Consider the following 22,982-nt stretch of genomic DNA (forward strand, 5'->3'; position numbering starts at 1 on the left):
TTGGCCAAGCTCAAGTGGATCTGTTTGCGTCTCGAGAGACGTCTCACTGTCCACTTTGGTTCTCCCTCACGCATCCAGCTCCTCTGGGACTGGATGCTATGGTGCAGACGTGGCCGAGGCTACGTCTGTACGCTTTTCCCCCAGTTGCTCTGCTCCCGGGAGTTCCTGAGAGAGTTCGCAGGGACCGGGTTTGCCTGCTTCTTATAGCCCCGCGCTGGCCGGGCAGAGTATGGTTTCCCGATCTTGTGTCGCTCCTCGACGGGCCTCCTCTGGAGCTACCCGTCAGGAGGGACCTTCTGTCCCAGGCGGAGGGCTCGATATTTCACCCCCGCCCAGAACTGTGGAACCTGTGGGCTTGGCCTCTGAGGGGGCCCAGCTCATAGAGTCAGGTCTCTCAACTGAGGTTGTGGAGACCATTCTACAGTCCAGAGCTCCCTCCACGAGGAAACTTTATGCCCTGAAGTGGAGAGTCTTCACTTCTTGGTGTAGTGACCGTCGGTTGGATCCAGTCAACTGCCCAATTGGTACAGTTCTGGAGTTCCTGCAGGACCGGTTCACTGCAGGTCTGACCCCGTCCACTTTAAAGGTTTATGTGGCGGCCATAGGTGCTTACCACATTCCTTTGGGTGGAATGTCTGTGGGGAAGGACCCTCTGGTATCTCGTTTCCTTCGTGGCACCTGGAGGCTGAGGCCTGCAGTTCGCTCTAGGGTGCCACCATGGGACTTGTCCATTGCACTTCAAGGCCTGTCCCTGGCCCCCTTTGAGCCCATTGAGGAGGTTCCTGAGAAGTTTCTAACTTTGAAAGCTCTTTTTCTTCTGGCTATCTCTTCTCTCAAGAGAATTGGGGATCTTCAAGCATTGTCGGTTGCTCCGTCATGCTTAGAGTTTGCTCCGGGTATGGTGAAAGCTTTTCTACATCCCAGACCGGGTTATATCCCCAAGGTCCCCACTAATGTGGCCAGACCTATTGTTCTGCAGGCCTTTTGTCCTCCTCCTTTTCAGAATGCGGACCAGGAGGCTAATAATTTGCTTTGCCCAGTTCGGGCGTTAGACGCCTATGTCCACAGAGCTGCCCTGTGGCGTAAAAGTGATCAGTTATTTGTATGCTTTGGCTCCCCTAACAAGGGAGGTCCGGTGTCTAAGCAAAGAATGAGCAAGTGGGTGGTCGAGGCTATCTCACTTGCTTATGAGGCGGCTGGGCAGCCTTCTCCTTTGGCTGTCCGGTCGCACTCTACGAGGAGTATGGCGGCCTCTAAGGCCCTTATATCAGGAGTTTCGTTACAGGACGTCTGTGATGCGGCAGGCTGGTCCTCACCGCACACTTTCGTCAGGTTCTACTCTCTGGATCTAGACTCTGCTCCAGGGTCTCATGTTTGTCTTCCTAGTGCTGCTCACCAGATTTCACACGGGACAGACACTTGTAGCTATGGAGGCGTTGGTATAGACGTTCCCCATAGCGTCATTCTCGACGCAACGCGAGTTCCCTTGAAAGGGAACGCCTCGGTTACGACTGTAACCTCGGTTCCCTGAAGAGGGAACGAGCGTTGCGTCGCCCTGCCATATCTCCTTCATGCCTGTCAGCCCGACTTCAGACTATACGAAGCTTTCGTTTTCTGTTTCAGGCCGGCTTTTATAGCTTCCTGGTACGTGACGTCACCCGCCTCTGACGTTCCGCCACACCATTGGACTGATTTTACATGTGCTTCAAGACGTCATCACGCAAAGCGTTCCCCATAGCGTCATTCTCGACGCAACGCTCGTTCCCTCTTCAGGGAACCGAGGTTACAGTCGTAACCGAGGCGATTTGTGATTGGTCGGCTTGGTAGCATCGCGTTTCCTCCTACGCATTTCCGGCGTTATCTTCAGCACCGCCCACCATTTTTAAATTCAGAAGTTCAGTGAAAGTTCAGTGAAGAACATGGCAATGGACCAAGTGACCAAGTAATTGGTTGAAGAGGTGTGGAAATACAGCCATCTTTATGACTCGACTTCAGCAGAATACAAAGACTGCCACATGGCAGCGAATTTGTTTCCTCCAACTTTCCCCAAAAACAGCCGCGAGGTATCTAAACACAGTGGAACATTAAAACCCGCCCCCGCCAACTAGCGTTTCGGCAGTGTTACGTTCCACGTGTATTTTGTATTTTGTTCTTTCTCTCCTGTGTTTGTAAACTCTTTTGTTAGGTTGCAATCATTGGATCATTTGGCTGTCCATCATACCCTCATATTTGTAGGAAAAGAACAGTGTTATGGAAGGTACAGAAAGGAAGAAGTAATGATCTCTATGTAATGAACTCTTGCAATAATGGGGAAGCATGAAAATGGTATGTGTGATGAATGTGATGTTTTAGAGCATTTATTTTTTAAATGTAATAAATATGACGATCAACGAAGTAGTTTATTCAATAATATAAAGGATAGACCAGTCAATTTCACGGACCTCTTGGGAAAGGGATTGAGAGATTCTCAGATATATGGGGCTGTTAAACCTTTTTAAAGAATACAGGATTAGAGCATAGGATATAATGTATGGGGATTGTGATGCTTCTGCCCACCTTGAAGGTTGAGGAGCCCAGGGCTGACGTTGGAGGAGCTGAACACGCAGAGCCAGCAGAAGGTGGGTGAGGCATTACATCCACAAATAAAAGGAGAGAGCGGGGAAGGAATGTATATAAAATAAATGGAATATACAGATGCATCACCCATCTAGGCTTTACAGTAGGTGGCGGTAATACTCCTAAGAAGTAGTGAGGGATCAGCGTCAGACCTCACTCAACACCTGTGTCCCTAATCGAGCCGAACAGCCAGTTTACAACCTTAATGATTTGTTTGATGTGGTTGTGTTGTTGTGATGATTCAGGGGTGTGTAGTATTCTTGTATTACACGCTGATAGTCAAAGGAAAACACACGGCGTTGTAACAAACCACTCGGTAGGAAGTTCTATAACTTAATTTGTATGTTTCTGTTTGGTACAAAAACCTACATGTTGTTGATACAATTGTAAGTAGCTTCATTGTTGAAATGCAGCTGTCTGTAAGCCATTTGACTGATTGATCTGAGAGCCTTTGTAACATCGGTATAGGTTTTTTCTGTGTTAGTTAGTTGGAGAGTGATCGCCATTAATTGTATTTTTGTTTTAATCAGCGTACTTTACGCTGAAGAATTCTGTTTTGTTTCTGCATTTTTCTTTTGTTAGATAGTTTAGAGGTTGGGTTAATAGTTATGGGAATTTGGTTTTTGATTATTTTATTAATTTGGTGACACTCTTGTCTTGTTTCTTTTTCTATTTCTAATATATTTTTTTCTTTGCTGTAACCTTTTTCGTCCTCACAAATAAACATAACTTAATTGTTACCTCTGTGTTGCTCTTGGTTGTTTCTGCCACTTATACATAGCAACAATTACACCTCACATAAATGTTGCGTTATCATCCCATTTAAACATCTTTAAGCACGTAACAAGCGGTGTAACTGCAGACTCAGAGCAACACAGACATAACGCAGAAGTATAAATGCTCATGACGGCGTCGCCTACGTGCGTAGCCTACGGCGTACACTACGGCGAACACTAGACGCAGAAGTATAAATTGGCCTTAACTCTCATTAGAGTGTTAGTAGAGCATTAGTAGACTGGTAGGGTTAGGTTTAGATTAAGTTGACATGTAGTTGCAAAGAGACTTATAGTCAGTAGAATGTCTGTTGGGAAATCATCAAAATAAAGTGTTAGTGTTTTTTTTTTATTTGTTTTTTTTGTGAGGGGGCACAAATAAGCGTAGGCAACTGATGATTTCTGTAATGTTTTGTGGTGTGTTTGACTTTTAAAATATTCCATCATGACAGAGATGGTATGGGAGGCCTATTAGGGACTTTAAGCAACAGCCTCTGATGGAACGGCAATGGCGTTCTGGCATTCTATTTCGAATACGCGACTACTGGTGAATAGCTGATTTGCCATATGATACATGACTAGATAAGTAAATATTACTTTTTATGGTTATGTGGCATTTTAATAGTAGCCTATCTTTATCATTTAATGCCAAAAGCAACCCTTCTCTTGCTTTTTTAAAATTATTATTTTATTTTTTTTTGTACTTTGTCAAAGGATTAACTGATCCTCTTTTTTGTTGCTTAGTGATTCTTGTGTTCATTGGCTATGACAATGAACAGTTTAATTTCCGGTTGCTATTACCCTTCAGTCAGCAGCTGTTGCTTAAAGTCCCTATTATTAAAATTTCAAAACATCAAATGAATCAAATAAATCACATGAACACTAAAGCTGGGCTCAGACTATAATCGATCCTAATCGATTAGAAAATCTGGTTGCATCAAGCACATAAGAAGAATCTTTACAGATTGTCTTCTCTCAAATCTCAGATATGCACTCACTACAAGATTTGAAAATTGTGATGCATCACACACTAAGATATCTTTACAGTTATCAAGCACCTTATGTAATCTAATCCGGAAGCAAATATTTTATGTTCATCAGTAGAGCTGGAGGTGAGATTTTAACTGGCCATTTTAATATCTGTTAACAGTAGTATGTATGTATGCTATTGCTAGCTAACATTAGCCTCAATGGCTAAAATGTTTACTGTCGCTTAGCAACACCGTTAGCACAGTAGCTTATCCACCTTATTTTTCAATGAGGAAGCTATTTTCTTTGAATGTGTGAAACTTCCGATGCATTAGCCGCTAGAGGGAAATAATGAGAATTATAACAAAGTGGTGTAATTGGTAAAACTATTTGCACTACAAACCAGTCCAGGGGTCCTGCCATATGTTTATTCCACCCATGAACTAAGCCAGCTGATTTCACTAATTAGTTATATCTCCTGGCTGAAAAACTGTGCTAATTAGCAAATCCAGGTGATTGGAACAAAATACTTTTACTTTCTTAACCTGGACTTTACACCTCTGTAATTACGACAATACATTAAAATAATAGGGTATGAAATACCAGTTTGCAATATCAAGCAGCATAACAAGATTTGTTGTACAGCTAAAAATAACTGGAAGCGAATGACACCAGAAGCCAGACACATTAAATTCACAAATGGCCGCAACCACTCCAACGTGAAAAATAAAGTGGACAGCGCTAGCAGCTTTTTAGACTCACTTGGTACGTTCAAAACTGAGGCGATTTCTCCCCAGCTTTTCGCTTTGTCCATACCATGGTAGGTTTTCGAAGATAGGCTACATCATGTAGGCTGACAGTCGTGTTGTTGCCACACTTCCACAAGCGGTTCCTCCATCTTCGCTGTCCAATATAACCATACATTAGCTTGTTTCGAGGGCGCTGTTTCAAAACTTCTCTTTGTAGACTTGTCTCTAACTGGCTATTGTGAAAGAACTGATAGTTAACTGATAACTGATAATCATCCCAATTTAAAATCCTAAATATTAAACATATGTGTCTGCGAGCAGGATAGGAAGGTTTTGGATTGGATCTGTAAACGCCTCACTTTACCAGATAATCTGGGCCGAACATCGTAAAAATCTGTCATCATTTCACCCTCAATATGTTCCAAACCTGTATGAATTTTATTGTTCTGCTGAACACAAAATAAGATATTTTGAAGAATATGGGTAACCAAACAGTTGTGGGGCACCATTGACTTCCATAGTATGGAAATTTCAAACATTCTTCAAAATATCTTCTTTTGTGTTCAGCAGAACAAAGAAATGTATACAGGTTTGGAACAACTTGAGGGTGAGTAAAAGATGACAGAATTTTTCAATTTTGGGTAACTATCCCTTTAAATTAACAGCCTCATGTGAACTACAGTAACTCTCAGTACCTTTCTGAGCAAAGACTAAATTCAACTCTTTATTTACGTCCTGGTGTCCCATCTATGGTGTTATATTTCTCATCATCTCTCCATCATGTGACAGAACATTTTTCTGAAAGTGTGGTTTTCCCTAGAATATTTAGAAACATTGAACACAGACATATTCCTTTTTTTCATATTCATTTAAAAGACAGCAAAATGCACTCCATAGCAAGAATAATCCAGTAAACCACCTTACCACACCACTTTTTCCAAGTCACTTGTGCTCTCTCTAACTTGTCGCTTTATGCTGATGACATTGATTTTTTTACTACTTGAACATCCACAAATTAATTATCGGGTTAATACAATGCAGTGCTATTAATTATTCATTTAATTGCAATGCACTAATGCGTAGCAGCAAACTGTCCCTATTTCTATGGAATTTCAATTGTGGTTGGTTAAGGTACAGTCATTACAGCACAGTTAATTTACCGGGAAGAACACAGGAGTAGCACAGAGAGCCAGACAAAAGATGATTTTAGCAGCAGTGCATGTATTATTCACTTAGAAGGTTGTTGTTAATTGTATAACGGTGATATTAGCCAAGATTGAGGTATGATGTTATAGTAAAATGAGTAATCATTGAAGCAGACACTTACTTACCAAAGAAACTTATAATAACGTGCCTAATATCACATTAGAGGAAATTAACAAACCCAGAAGGCAAGAAGGTCAGTACTCCAGACTGGGGAGAAATAAGGAACTAGGGAACCATTGGCCAAATTACTTTTTTAGTTGATAAATTACAGTTTAGCTTGTTCAGAAGCAGTTTAGTTCCCATTTCTAGCTGTCAGTCATCTTAGAGTTTTACTTGTAAACTGAGAAATTATTTTTGTTTCAGTGAGGAAGTCAGTTGTAAACTCAGTAACGGCTCTGAACAGTTCACTGACTGAGTAAATCTAATTCAAGCCACTAATTGACATGCAAGTTTGAATCCTTTTGACTGATTCATTTATAAGAGTAATTTGTTAATGAAATGGACTTGCTCATTGTTGTGCACAGGAAACAGTGACATGCATTCTCACAGCATAATATCTGAATTGGGTGGATGCACACAATTTTTGGTGACATATGTGATTATTTAATCACAGTCTGGAGACCTGAATCTACTATATTTTCTGGAGTATAAGTCACATTTTTGTTATCATATGAAACATGTTGTACCTTATATTCCAAAGCGACTTACAAATTGTGGCTAATGTCAAGCAGGCAAAACACACATTTGGATTAACGCCGATTGAGAGAGGTAGGCTACGTGAGCTCAAGTTTACTTGTATAGCACCTTTCCCGTTGGCCCGTAGTTTCAGGTTTGATTGTAATAGATTTATTTAGACTAGGCATTTGTTATAAATGATAGTGTTGCTGGGTAACGATTAATCGCAATTAATTGCATCCAAAATCAAAGTTTGTGTTTACATAACATATGAGTGTGTACTGTGTATAATTATTTTGTATATATATATGTATATATGCATGTATATATTTAAGAAACTTTTGCATGTATGTGCATATATATATATATATATATATATATATATATATATATATATATATATATATATATATATATATATATATTTATATATAATTTATATTATATATAAATATTTTATATATAAATAAAAAAAAATCTTAAATATATGCATGCATGTGTATTTATATATACAAAATAATTATACACAGTACACACACATTATTTTGGATGCAATTAATTGCGATTATTTTTTGCCCAGCACTTAATGCTCTTTTTGCACCCTTGAAGGGCACTTTAGGAAGGGGCAACCGTTTGTAAGTGCACTCCAAACTAAATTGAACAACTGAATCCTTTCATGAACCTTCCGCAAATCTGTTAGTGAGGGGAACATGTAATGGTTACTTCAAAAAAGGAATTTTATTGTGTATGGTCATGTGACCCAGAGTGACGAGTTCAAGCACGCTTGTGGGAAAGTTTGACTTAATGTATAAACAGAATAATTCAGGTTGTTTTGTTGTGATATATTACACACATTTTTGTCATGCAATTCATTTAAAGTTTCATGGGTAAGAAATACATTTAATAGTAGATAGTTTTATAAAGTTGAGAGCACACACATATATAAAGCGTGTTTAAAACATAAACTATTTTAACCCCAATATTAAGAAATTCCTTTTGTAAGAACAGCTAATGAGGTGATGGATGCTGTCCTGCATTGTCATGGTAACATTCCAGGTGAAGATAATAGGGAAACTACAATTGCCCTGCTTCCTCAAAAGTCCCCACTTCAAGGGCTCTGCCCTTCAAATCCCAGTTGGAATTCGGTCTTATATAGTCAGGTACGACTTATTTTCCGGTAAATACGATATAAGAAACAGAATGACATTCACAAGTAAGTGTGAGCAGGTGAATCTTAAAGAGATGTCTTGAGACTCGTAATTTTTTGGTGGCAATCAGCCTGCTGATGTAATTTGTCTCATCTGGCTATGTATGTCTTTTGAGATGACCATGTGTAAATGTATAAATTTAGTCTTGACGTCCTCATGCAATTAGGTAAGTATTGGACTTACTCTCAGGGGTGGCGACAGACAAGATCACCAAAGCATAAAAATGCACATTGTCGTGGTGATTTGAATATTCAAAATAGTCAGACATTTCATTAGCATGTATTGTGAATATCCAACTGCACATACACGTGTGAGATGGGGTCCAGAGTGTCTCTTGAGGCATGTGAAAAATCAGTTTCAAAATTAAGGATGACAGCTATAAACCAAATTCCACTAGAGATGTGCATGTTTGTAATTTACAAAAATCAAATCAGTCAAAATCACTTTTTTTAGTCTAAATCTGTCATTCATTGCTTTGTTTTTTCCTGTCTATCATTCTCCCCCTTTCACAGCCGTTTTCCGGTCTTTTTGTTTTTCCCTCCCATTTTCTCTCTCTTTCATCTGTGGGGTACAAGGTTGATGCTATGGCTTCCTGCTGGGTCTTTTACTTCGTTTGAAAAATAGCCCTGTATGGAGAGAAGACAGATGAAGAGAAAAGGGAGAAATAGGGGGATGATGGTTCCCACCTCTCACTCCACAGAGACAGTCTGGTCAAGACAAACAATAATGACCTTTTGGATTTTGGAAAGGTCACACACACACACACACACACACACACACACACCCTGAATCTAATACAAAATTAAGCATAGCATCAGTTCTGGCAGGTCACGTTAGTCAAGCTCTCATCAGCTGATACACGTCTACCTATAGGAATATGATGCCCATCACTGTATACATATATAAGCTCCTTTGGTATTATCAGTAGCTATCGTGTTTCTCAGGAGCTAATTAAATGGCGAAATTCGGCAGGCAAACCGCATAATCTCACAAGGAAGCGTGCAATCAAGAATTTAACGGGAGGAATTAGTTCCCCACAAGGATTTCACCTCAGATTAATTCAGGTTTGTGAACTTGAACACGAGATTCGCCTCATTGATCATAAGCTGCCTGATTTGGAAGTGACCTCAGTCTGCATTGCTGCTCGCATTGCTGCATTTTTGACACAGGACTTGATGTGATTCACTCTCCATTCAACTCTGAAAGTCTTCATGAAGCTAAGCTAAGTTCCTTTTTAATGCTCATTGCTAAAAGCTATCAGGGTATTGGCAACATGCTTGTTGCTAATGCTATCCGTGTTGTAGCATACTGTACTAAGCGACATGCTGTGGTAATCACAGTGTTGTTTTAGCCTTATCTGGTTGCATAGAATAAAGAATTAGCATTTTTTCAATCCGATTATTGCAACATTCTGTGTTAAAGTTAGCACATGCTTGTGGTTAAAGCTTATCTAGATTTTTGGTAACATGTCGTGCAAATACAAATTAGGTATGTTCACCGCAGAGGTCTGTCATTCAACACTAACAACATCGTAGCTTGATGATCCCGTGAATGAGTGTAGAATCATGGGAGTCGTCATCTTCACCTCCACAACCAATGGAATTCAGTACGACGGGAGCAGAAATCGTTTTCATGAATGAGGAAGCACACTGTACTTCATTGCTTAGCGGTGCACTGCATATGACTCAGAGCTACAGGGTGTATGCTTCATTGATCTAGTCCTATGGTTCTATAACATGCTTCTTGTATCAGATTTTGTTGCCGCTAGTCGGAGCCATTGCTGTAGGGTGTATGCTTCCCCTGCCAAACAACACTAGTTTTAGCAATAGTTTTGTGATTATACAACATGCTTGCTGTATCGGATTTTGCTGCCACTAATCAGAGCTATTGCTCAAGGGTGTATGCTTCCCCTGCCAAACTACACTAGTTTTAGCAATAGTTCTGTGATATACAACATGCTTGTTGTATCAGATTTTGCTGCTGTTAGGGATGTAAGCTTCCCCCAATAGATCCCATACACCTGTTAAATTGGCTACTGCAACACGCTTGTTGCAATGTGTCCTTGCTTGCTCCAACTTGGGGTGATGCTTCCCACATAAGATTGGATATATAGTCCTCAACATATGCCACTAAGATCAGGATGTATTAACCATTCTATCAGCATCAGTTGTGTTGCGAGTAGTGTGTTAAAGCTGCAGTAGGGAGCTTTTAGAAAACGTTGACTTAGCCTGAAAATTCGAACAAGCACAGCTTACAGGTCACTCCCCCTCGCTCTCTGCTGCTCTACAGCCCTCCCTCCACAACTCCTCCCCCACAACGGAGCCTGCCGTGAACGCGCAGGCTAGTAAACATGCAGGGCCACTGATGACGGCGGATAAACAGTTATCGCACATTCACTGGTAGGGATGAAACATCAACAATATGCTTTACATTGACTATGGCCTGCCCATACTTTGACTACAAACTTGGTCCTCAAATCATTACGTATTTTGCAATACATGTAATGTAACTTAATAACGTTGCACTCTTTCTATAAGTTATAAATAGCTAGCAAGATAATATAATGGTAACGTTACAGTATCTAAGTAATTATTCTAGCGATGTGTAATGCTAAATAAGGTTTGCTAGTACATTATTTCAGCAACATGACAAGCCAGTGAATTAGCAGGTTTCTATTGTTGCTTTGCACAGTGCGTGACATTATCTGTATGCTATGTGGCTAGAGTTTTGACACTGAGTCAATGGGCTCCAACGGGCTTGTTTATCGTCATCGGTCTTTTTCCGTTTACCTGTCTTTGTTGCATGAGCTGGTGCCACTCGAGAAATTGGCAGTTTTGGTTGTTTGTCCGAGGCCATTAGCACAGCTGCGCGGCACACCGGCTATCTTGATTTTGAACGACGGTGCGTGCTGTGCCGTGCGAGAGAGGGGGGTGATCAGCACGTACACAAGCATGATTGACACTGCTAAGACACTCCTCCTGGCTCTGATTGGTTGTTTCTTACCGGGAGCGGTGTATTTCTGCAAATGGCAATAGGACCACTGGGAGGAGTCTGGGGAGCTTGATTTTTTCACAGATTATCTGTCTCATATTCTACTGTCAGGACATAATGACAGTTTTAACAAATATGTAAAAAATACATTTTTACAGAAGTTACCTACTGCAGCTTTAAAAAAAAAAAAAAAAAAAAAAAAAAAAAAATTAAAGCAAATGTTAACCCAACTGAGGTAAACCAAAGTATTTATAAAGAGGAAAAAAAGAAAGAAAAAAAAGTCACTGCATTTGCCTCTCAAACAATTCAAACAGAGGTCAAGGGACTACATGGACCTGTTATCTCACAGAACACAACTAACTCATACAGAAACAGAATCAAACAGAAACAAATTTATACATTGGTGGCCAGCACCAACACAAAAAGGGGGATATGTAGACACATGGCCATTACACAAAATAAACAATATGAAAACATCAAATATACACAAACAAACACTTAAGAATCAAATGACTTCACTTTATAAATGTACTTCCTCTAGATAAGTAAAAGAAAAGGAATCGAAATTGTCCCTGCAGTCCCCCGGGGCAGAAACCGAATTGGAAACGTATATACACTGCTCAAAAAAATGAAAGGAACACTTTGAAAACACATCAGATCTCAATGGGGAAAAATATCATGCTGGATATCTATACTAATATGGACTGGGTAATGTGTTATGAACGAAAGGATGCCACATCGTTTGATGGAAATGAAAATAATCAACCTACAGAGGATTGAATTCAAAGACACCCCGGAAATCTAAGTGAAAAAATGATGCAGCAGGCTTGTCAATTTTGCTGAAATTTCATTGCAGCAACTCAAAATGGTTCTCAGTAGTTTGTATGGCCCCCACGTGCTTGTATGCATGCCTGACAACGTCGGGACATGCTCCTACTGAGACGACGGATGGTGTCCTGGGGTATTTCCTCCCAGATCTGGACCAGCGCATCACTGAGCTCCTGGACAGTCTGAGGTGCAACCAGGTGATGTCAGATGGACCGAAACACAATGTCCCAGAGGTGTTCTATTGGATGTAGGTCAGGTGAGCGTGGTGGCCCTTCAATGGTATCATTCCTTCATCTTCCAGGAACTGCCTGCATGCTCTCGCCACATGAGGCCGGGCATTGTTGTGCACCAGGAGGAACCCAGGACCCACTGCACCAGCATAGGGTCTGACAATGGATCCAAGGATTTCATCCCGATACCTATTGGCAGTCAGGGTGCCATTGTCTAGCCTGCAGAGGTCTGTGCGTCCCTCCATGGATATGCCTCCCCAGACCCTCACTGACCCACCACCAAACCGGTCATGCTGAACGATGTTACAGGCAGCATAACATTCTCCACGGCTTCTCCAGACCCTTTCCTGTCTGTCACGTGCTCAGGGTGAACCTGCTCTCATTTGTGAAAACCACAGGGCACCAGTGGCGGACCTGCCAATTCTGGTGTTCAATAGGAAATGCCAATCGAGCTCCCTGGTGCTGGGCCCTCAGGCCACCCTCATGAAGTCTGTTTCTGATTGTTTGGTCAGAGACATTCACACCAGTGGCCTGCTGGAGGTCATTTTGTAGGGTTCTGGCAGTGCTCATCATGTTCCTCCTCGCACAAAGGAGCAGATACCGGTCCTGCTGATGGGTTAAGGACCTTCTACGGCCCTGTCCAGCTCTCCTAGAGTCTTCCTGGAATCTCCTCCATGCTCTTGAGACTGTGCTGGGAGACACAGCAAACCTTCTGGCAATGGCACGTATTGATGAGCCATCCTGAAGGAGCTGGACTGCCTGCGCAACCTCTGTAGGGTCCAGGTATCGCCTCATGCTACCAGTAGTGACACTGACCCTAGCCAAATGCAAAACTGGTGAAAAACAGCCTGAAAAGATGAGTAGGGAAAAAATGTCAGTGGCCTCCACCTGTAAAACCATTCCTGTTTTGGGGGTTGTCTCACTGTTGCCCATCTAGTGCACCTGCTGTTAATTTCATTAACACTAAAGCAGTTGAAACTGATTACCAACCCCCTCTGTTACTTAACTGACCAGATCAATATCCCAGGAGTTTAACTGACTTGATGCTATTCTCTGATTAAAAAGTGTTCCCTTTATTTTTTTGAGCAGTATATATATATGTCCGAAGTTTCCACCCGAACCCCTTTTGACGGTGCACCAGCTCACAGAACTCAGACGTAACAAACAAGCAAACAAAAAGAACGGTAAGAATAAACTCAGCAAACTAAACGTTAAAGAGTGTGCGCACTTAAAGTCCGCGTGAACCGGAAGTTGCAAACGACTTTTCTCCAGTGTTGTGACGTATTTCCCAGTGAAAAGGAATATTGAACAGAGGGCAGGGTTTTACTCTAGCGGTCCTCCTCTCCATCTCTCGCTCATAACAGACTAACGGTTTGAGGGGAGTGGTTAAGCGTTTCCCAACCCAAGTCCTCAAACCTACGTCATCAGGGAAGGTCCTCCAATGCAGAGGGGAGGGGCATTTTCAGATTTTGATTAAAGATTACGAAGCCAAAAAATTTTTTTGTGTGGATTGACTTGCATGGATGAATTGTTCACCACAAAACGATCAGTTTAGGCAAACAAAGTAAATATGGTCAATTTTGATTTCATGTGGACTTTAACTCCAAACGAAAGTTTAAATAAAGTTTATTAAACCAAAATAATGTTGTTGTGCATTCTTGTACTGTAAACAAACTGACCCGACCCAGGCTCACCAACATCTGCCACACACACTTTGCAGCCTATGAATTTAAAAACCTTGAGTTAGAAGTTTGTTATATTATATTATATTATATTATATTATATTATATTATATTTATAAAAATAAACAGAAATGTCCTTAAAATCCAGTTTGACTTGGCACACAAACATTAAGCATCCAAAACTAAAGATGCAGAAAGCATAAACGTTATACCTTTACACGTTGTATGTTTGTTTATTTGTTTAGCATTTTTAGTAGCCTATTTAACATTGTTTTCCCCTGTATGTCTGTGACCCTATCAGAACAGACCTGCTCCCTATTTTTGGGTCACGACCCATCAGTTGAGAATCACTTATAGACTTGTCTTAAATATATTTTTCACACACACATCCAACACACATGCAGACGTTCGTTAGTCTTTGAAAGAGACATGAACATCTTTCCTATTGAGAGAAGACACTGAGCTCTGAGTCAGCGAGCCTTTTTTTGAAACACTGTGAATTGAAAACCCATGCAGCTATGCTACCAGAAACCCATGCTAACAGAAATTAGTCAGAATGACAAAAGTGTGCATGTGTGTGAGCATCTATCTTAAGGATTCATTATGTATATGGGTACTTTAGGATAAGTTCATTAATTAGCTAAATTAATCATCTTTTAGATGATTTATGGCAAATGGAGCCAGAAGTCAGTGAAAATTTCAGGGGGGGGGGGGGGGGGGGGTGTTCTTATTTTTTTTTATTGGTCTTATTGGTTTTATTGATGTTATAGGGAAACCATGAGCCTCTACATGAAACATATTCAGCAGAATATTCACTGGGTTAAAGGAAGTGCATTTGACATTTTTGTATGTGATAAGCTGGTTTTGAACCTGTATCACAAATGATTAAATTAAAATCAATGATAAAAAGTTTTTCATTCAACGTCCTTAGTCGTCAACCTCTCTCTGAAAGTACAATAGTTTATTCCTCCATCAAGATATACTGGAATTTGTTCTTCACCAGGCATGACGTGTTCCCTTCCTAGAATTAATTTGAAAATGAATTTGCAAGTCACTCTCATGTGTATTGTCCTTTGAATAACTCTGTAGTATTAAGTATGCATTTTAAGATAATATGGTCAGAGACTGACTGAAATAGAAGACCTACAACTCCAAAGCAGCCCTTTCTTGTGCAGTCTGAAGATAAGCAGGAGGAAAAGTAAAAGCACTCCTGTTTTATTAGTGCCACTGCTCTTAATTTTGGGTCTAATGGCAAAGCAGCCATGACATTTATTTTCCACAGCATTCTCAATTTGACCTTTACAGATGCTTATCACTGACCGCAATCTGCTCTGCTCCCTCTGTCTTTTCAAGTCTTTTTCACTGTCTCTTTCTTTTTCTGTTTTTGTTTATCTTTCTCTTATTCTTTTTCTCTTTCTATCCATCTCTATTGCTCTATCTCTCTTGCTTTCTCTTACCTTTTCAGTTCAGTTTTGTTCAGTTTTATTGGTATGACAATAGTACATATTGTCTCTTTCTGGCACTTTTTGTCAATTCAATTTAATTCAGTTTTATTGGCATTGTTATTGCAGTATACTATTGATATTATTGAATTATTTATATGCAGTTTTTAATATGATACAATGCAATTTGTCTGTCCATCTATGTACAGTATGCATGTATCTGTCTGCAGTCTGTCTATTTATGCATGCATGTATCTGTCTGTCTGCAGTATCTGTATATACTGTATGTATGCATATATTTGTCTGTCTGCAGTATCTGTCTGTCTACTGTGTATATGTACAGTGTGTATTTAAGTATGTATGTATATGTCTGTTTGCAGTATCCATCCATCCATCCATGGCTATATTGCTTAAATGATGTACTCTCCTTGTCACTTTCCAGTTCAATTTTAGTAGTAAACTATCGTTTGCTAAATGCTGAGATAATCACAAATGCAATATATGTACTTTCTTTATGGTTAGATAACCTTGCCAGTTTAATTTGTTCTCATTTAATTGTAAATTGTTTTATCACAAAACGCATTTTGTTCTTTATCTATGCGTGAATGCATTTGAATGTGCGTCCATTTGTGAGCTGGGCATCATTTGAGTTTGCTCTCTTTTCTCCCAACCACAGTTCATTTACTCTATATGAAATGTGCTCAAACTATAATCAAAACAGATGAGAATGAAACCATCTTTGGGTTTAAATAGAGTTGCACAATGGAGTGGATTTGTGCTGTGGTGCAGGATGCTTTAAGGGCTGTATTGAATGTGGTCTATAGCTGCATTCTCTTTGTGTTTTCAGTCACTATTATATACACTCAAGGTTCATTAGGGTTCTATGGAATGTTTTCATGTAAGGGTCTAGAGATGCACAGCGTGATGGAGTGGTCTCATCTTTTCTATATCTGGTCCTCTCTACTACCCCCATCCCTCCATTATTGTATTTTTTCATCTTTATAGTCCACCTTCTGTGCATCCACCCACCTTTCCCTCTTCCACCACCTAATTGTCTTATGTCTTATTCTCATCATCTCTTCACACTTCAAATTCAAATTTGTCTGTGCCCTCTTTCTCAGTCTCATTTGCCAAAAACTTCCTTGGCCTTGTTTGAGCATCTCTTTCCATAATGTGACAGTCCAATGTACAATTAAAGCCCCCTGCAGTGCCGCACATCATGGACACACATACACTCTGTCTTTCTTTCATCTAGATTAGTTCTTTTTCTGTTCACCTTCTGTAATTCTTAAATTGGCAGGAAAAAATCCATAAATCACAAACTTGCTCTCACTGTCTGTGTGTGCTGGTGACTGGCTGAGCACCATGCTGAGGTGCTCATGGCTCATTTCCTCTTAATAATTTCACTTCATTTTTTAAACACACATTTAGGCTGGCCATTCATCTAAAAGCAAATCAGCTCCAAAAGATGGTATTGTCCTTAATAGGGCTCGCATTTCTTATACATAGGCAACCTGCATTGTGCATGTGTGCAAATGAAGCATATATCTGGGCCATTATATATTAATTATGCATTATAGAAAGGAAAGGAAGTTTTCAACTCCCATTTGAACAGAAAATCAATACCGTATGCACAACCAGATCAGCTTTCTTAAATTATAGGCTACAGCAGTTTGTTTATATGACTTTACCCACCCCAGTATCTTTGATAATAAAACAAACAAATGCATAACCAAAGAAATAATTGAATACATAAAAATACAAAAGATATATATAAAAATATGAATAAGTCATATCTTACTATTAGAAAAAATAAGGCTCCAGTATCCCCATGACCCCGTAGAGGATAAATCGGTTTGGATGATGGATAAATATAATACATTGTATACATTTGTCACACTCTCAGATGGATCATAAACAATCAACACAGTTTATTTGCAGGATGTAATATATACAGGATGATATATATATATACGGATCGTAGAAATGGTAGGCAGTTCAATCAGTTTGCGTGAATGGGACTTGTGCTGGTGATGGTGGAAGGGATCGAGCTGGTGAGGATAGTGGACAGTGCTGGTTGAAGATGAAGGAGGAAAATGAACAGCAGACTGGACAGAGACAGGAACAGATGAGGATCCAGATAACAGGACAGACAAAAACAGGATACTCCGATGAACAATACTAGACGAGCAGGTAGTTGAACACTCTGTGATTATCAACAGGTCTGTGAACCAGTCAAAGACAAGACCAGACAATGAGGGAACAGAAGGTGAGTGTATTTAACCAGTGGGGATGATGAAGTTCAGGTGCGGGTGATTAAAACTCGGGTGAGAGTGAACGAGTGTGTGGAGTCAGTGTGATGATTGGGTGATTGAGGGAGTGCCGGTGTGGCTGAGTCCGTGACAACTTTATTGATATACAAGTTACCTTCACTATTTGATTGACATCAACAAGAGCACCAGTCTGATTTATAAATTTCATCAATGGGATAATAACATCAGAATTTTTAGTAACCCCAAATTGTCCATGTCATAATGTCATTTCATGGAAAAAGCCATCTTAAAGTATGCAAAATTACATTCAAAGACAAGGAACAGAAAAACTTCTACATGGTTGTATATACAGTGTGTATATATATATATATATATATATATATATATATATATACATATACATATATACACACACACACACACACACACACACATGTTAGTCCAGCATGGAGCAATGAAAAAGAGAAACATCATATTGAAGGCTTTTATAATGACTATTCCCTGACTCCAGCAGACAGAGATGAAGGAAGGTGAAAAGACAAAGGATAGAGAAAGAGAGGAAATGTATGTACAGACCCATGGACTCTACCAGCAAACACAGAACGTTGGTACAATGTACCCAACCTTCTAACAATGTTTTAATAACATGGCCAAAAGGTTGCTATAACTACGTTGTGTGCTGAAGGTTGTTACAGCGTTGACACAATGTTGACATTAAACCACCGTTCAGGGCCATTGCTTAAGGTTGTGCCTAGGGTGTCTGGACAACCACTGGACTACATACTCGTCACTGCCCTGAAGTGCGAAAATCAGCATTTGAAAGTTCTACCGCCCCTTGGGCTCATTGTGTGTTGTCTCATTCTTCTTCGAGCAAGGATACGTGAGTATTGCGTTCAATTTACCTCAGCTAATAAGAAAGGTAATTATTCAAACACAACCAACTTCATTTTCTAATGTGACTAATGTAGCCTCACTTGCACTGATTCGTTTTTCATTTGATTTGTCTACTATTTAGTCTCATTTCTTTGCTCCTCTGGATTTGTTGATGTTTCCTGGACTGATTCCGTTTACCGACCTTTATTGCCCGGCTTTCGACTATGCTCCCGTCTGCCATGTACAGAACCCGGTTTTGTTCATTAAATGTTCTGATCTTTGCTTTTTATGTTTTATTTATACAGAATAGAAATTTGTATATTCGTTTATTTAGTTTTTTTCTTTTTTTTCACAAATGTATGACTTTTGGAAGTGCAATTTGATTACCATATGCCTATGCAGTTTTAATAAAGTTGAATTAACGTAACCTTCTGTAATTTTTACTCTTCAAAGTTTACACTTGCAGGTGTTGATTATAATTAGGCTAATTTACTGATAGCCCCATTAAATAATAAGGATAAACAATATTTAAAAAGTATAATTATCTAACATATGACTAATTAAAAATTAACCTCAAAACATAAAATGCTAAATGGGGGATATCTATCTAGCATAAAAAAAATTACAAAAAAAATGTCGTCTCTCAGTTACTGAATGTCGCACAACAACGTTGCTTACAGCCCTATCGCGTCTTACAATTCTACGTTGTTACAATGGTGCGAGCACGTAGACAGCGATGTTGCCATAGCAGAAATGCAACATGCCACAGACGTTGCCACACGTTGTCTCTTGTCTTCTCAAGACTTATCTCCTTCTCTGAGGACACTTTAGATAAAAGCGTCTGATAAATGAATAAATGTGCATGTAACCTGTATGTCCATAAGACCTTTACCTGTTAAAACACTTCGTAAAAAGAGAGATTTTGTGTAGCAAATGATGAATGAATATCTGGTCCCCTACCCTTGCACCTTTATATCCCCCAAATGTTTAGTAGGTTCTCTGAGTGAAGTGTGCTCATTCATCTTGGTTAAAAAAAAAAATGTAAAAAAAAAAAAAAAATGGTGGGCTGTTTTTACAGCAGGTATGGCTCTGAGGAGCTGCCTGGTGGCATAGTGCTATAAAGCCACTAAATTGCACCCCTGCATACTATTTGAGACAAAGACGATTAGATTTCTTTTTACCAGTACAGTTTCAAATGTAGACATAAATATATGGGAGAGAATTTAGAAATTTAGGAAATGCAGTCATTACATAGAAACAACGTAAAACTCAATACACTCATGTTTGCATTTGCGACCTGCATATTGCAACCTAATATTATGCTATAATGAAAAGCAAAAATGTCATTATTTATTTTTACAGCCACTTATCTCTTCAATAAAATGTATGGTGATTTGCTTTTTAGACAATAAAATGCAGAAATTCCTGTTGGAATGAAAAACATTCACACCTTGAAATATAATCCACTTATCCAGCTGTATTGCAAGTGTGACTCTTTACTCTTGGCAAGTTAAATATGAGACACATCATTGCATATGCCTGAATGATGCTGCCGTATGCATTGCAGTCTTAACAGAGTAGAAAGTGTGCCACAACAAAATTGAATTACTGTCCAATCACAGTTCTGTCAATGAAAAGCAATGTCATGAGTGGGTTGCATTTATTCCTCATGTTCCTTTGTAATGATTGCATTTCTGTGTGGTGAGAATTCTCCTTACTATAAAAGGTTTCCAGAAAGGAAAATCAATCACTCTATTCTTTTTACTCCATGCTGTGTCTGTCAAACAAATGATTATGTTGTTGCTTGAGATTACCTTGACTTAATGAGTGCACACAATCAAATTACATTCAACTCGACTGAAATCAATAGTTATATTGTCATTTATCACAAACACTGAAAGACCGTCAATTCGTTGATGAATGAATATGGAAGTAAAATAATGGCAAATGTTTTTGAAACAAAAAAGCCTGTTGAATTGCACTACTTGAAGAAAATATGCATTGCATTAGCCATGCTTGCATTTTAATGCATTATATTTTTAGGGCTTGCATTTTTATGGGCTGAAATTCAACATGGTTGAATATTTAAGCTGTGAATATTTCAATTCAAAACATTTCAAACCCATTTGCATGAATAGAAATTCAATAATCCAAAACATTTCAAAAACATTTTCATTAATAGAAATTCAATAATCCATATTCACCTTTCATATTTCACTTCCAAAATATTCAAACTGTTTAAAAATACAACCTATAATATTCAACAGGCAATTTTCGGTCCATTTTATTTCGCTTTACATATTTGCTTCCACAAATTCAGTGGTTCAAATTCGACAGTAAATTCAACATCAACATCCAGGAATTGCAGGAAAAGCAGATTACCGAGCTGTAGTCGACCTCACCAGCAGGTGGTGCAAGCGTGTGTTGTTGACGAAGACCAGAGCAAAAGTTAGAGCAAGCCATTCATTCATAAAAACTGATTTATACAAATGTAAGTGTATTTGTGATTATGATGAGGGCTGTTTTTATGTTTAATTCAGTGTCTTCACGGTCCCTGTGTAGCCTACATGCACTGTTGCGGCGATCTGCCGGGAGGTGTGTCTGCGTGCGGGTGCATGTGACAGCGGCCTTGCTTCAAGCCGAGCCATCCATGTCGAACTGGCAAGCACGCTAACAACAGAGAGCTTTCTACTTGCTTACCAGAGGTTCACTTCTGTCTGAGGCCATCCTCAGAAGATCTGGTCCGATCCAGGTACGAATTTTATTGGAGCAAAACTTGTCCTAGAAGAGATGTACACTTACCTGAGACAACAAAGCAAAGAGTCACTTGAAGAATATGCTGCCAAGAATGGGACTTACTGGACATGGAAAATCCTTCCAGCCAACTCACCTCACCGAAATGGCGCTGCCGAAGCTGCTGTCAAGATCACTAAAAGAGCTCTCCAAAGTCTTGGTAAAGGAGGAGGCCTTACCTTCGGCAAATTCCTGACGGTGCTCAAGCTAGCTGCCAACCTTGCCAATTAAAGGCCTATCGACGCCAGGGTCCAGAGCCGTGAAGAACGCATCCAATACATCAGTCCGAACACCCTGTTGCTTGGTCGAGCCACACAGAGTGGAGATTTCAAAGCATTCGACTACACTACTTACCCCTTCAAAAGGCTGCAAGAGATGCAAACTCAAGTTAACTACTTTTGGAAGTCCTGGAGCCAGCTTGCAGGTCTAAACCTGTTCATCCGTAGCAAGTGGCATACTGCCGAAAGAAACGTTGCCATTGGAGACATAGTTTGGCTCTGCGACCAAAATGCACTAAGGGGGCAGTTCAAGCTAGCAAGAGTCATCAGTGTGAATGCAGATTCCAAAGGAATCGTCCGGGATGTCCACGTGAAAGTATCTCCGAGCGGGTGTGTTCAGACGAAGACTCCAAAACCTTTTGCCAAAGAGTCCGGGTCTAAGGAGAATGATTTCCAGGGTACCATACTGCATCGGGACGTGTGGCGCCTCATCGTCCTCGTCCCAGCAGAGGATCAATTCGACGGGGACAAGCTCGCCTGAGAGGTGCGATCTTTCCGGTCGCACTGCGCAAAGATCGAGTGGGAGGTGTTGCGGCGATCTGCCGGGAGATGTGTCTGCGTGCGGGTGCATGTGACAGCGGCCTTGCTTCTACATGCGCGTAACAGCGAGCGTGCAGCTCTGCAGCGCGCCTCAGCAGGTGAGCGAAATTAGATTAATTAGCAGCACACGCCAGAAACCTTCAGACAATAGAAGCGGCGCGAGTTTGTTCAGGTTTGCAACACAGCTAAGAACAGCAGAAGAAAGAAGTCGCTAAAGAATCACGGAATTAAAACTCATGGGAAAAGGAAAAGATCAAAAAGGGCTACCGGTAATCTCACATCTCTTTACTGGACTCTGAAGATTGTTTAAATGTGATCGCTGGCTACGTAGTAGTCTGTATGGGCAAGTGAAATGTATGGTCTGTTGATAGAGATGCATTGTTAATTGCACTATTAATAGATTGAAGCTAAAACATTTCTGTACATTGGGTAAATGTTTAGCTTTGTACAAAGAGACTTAACCATTTCTGAACAGAAGTAATCTTATGCAAATCTATAGTATTTGGAATGCTTGATTTCATTTAGGTTGAAATTATGAATGCAATATGTCATATATAAATTCTGTGTAGAATGATCTAGGTTAAACAAAGAATAACAGGTTAATTTAAAAGTAAATGGGTCTAAAAGTAGAGCTGGCTTTCTGGTTATTCAATGCCTGATTTACACTGTTTACCTGGGTTGAGAAATATTGAAGTAATGGTTAATCTATGTGTAAAATATACTTACCCTTTGCCTGATGTACTTTGTTGTGCTTTATTGTATTTGATGGGAAATATTTATCTTTATTTAATTTGTTTTATTTGTTGTATGTTTAAAGGTTTTTCACCTTCCTTGTTTACTGGTCAAATAAATTGAA

Source organism: Abramis brama, assembly GCF_963993115.1.
Source record: "Abramis brama genome assembly, chromosome: 5".
Taxonomy (NCBI): Eukaryota; Metazoa; Chordata; class Actinopteri; order Cypriniformes; family Leuciscidae; genus Abramis; species Abramis brama.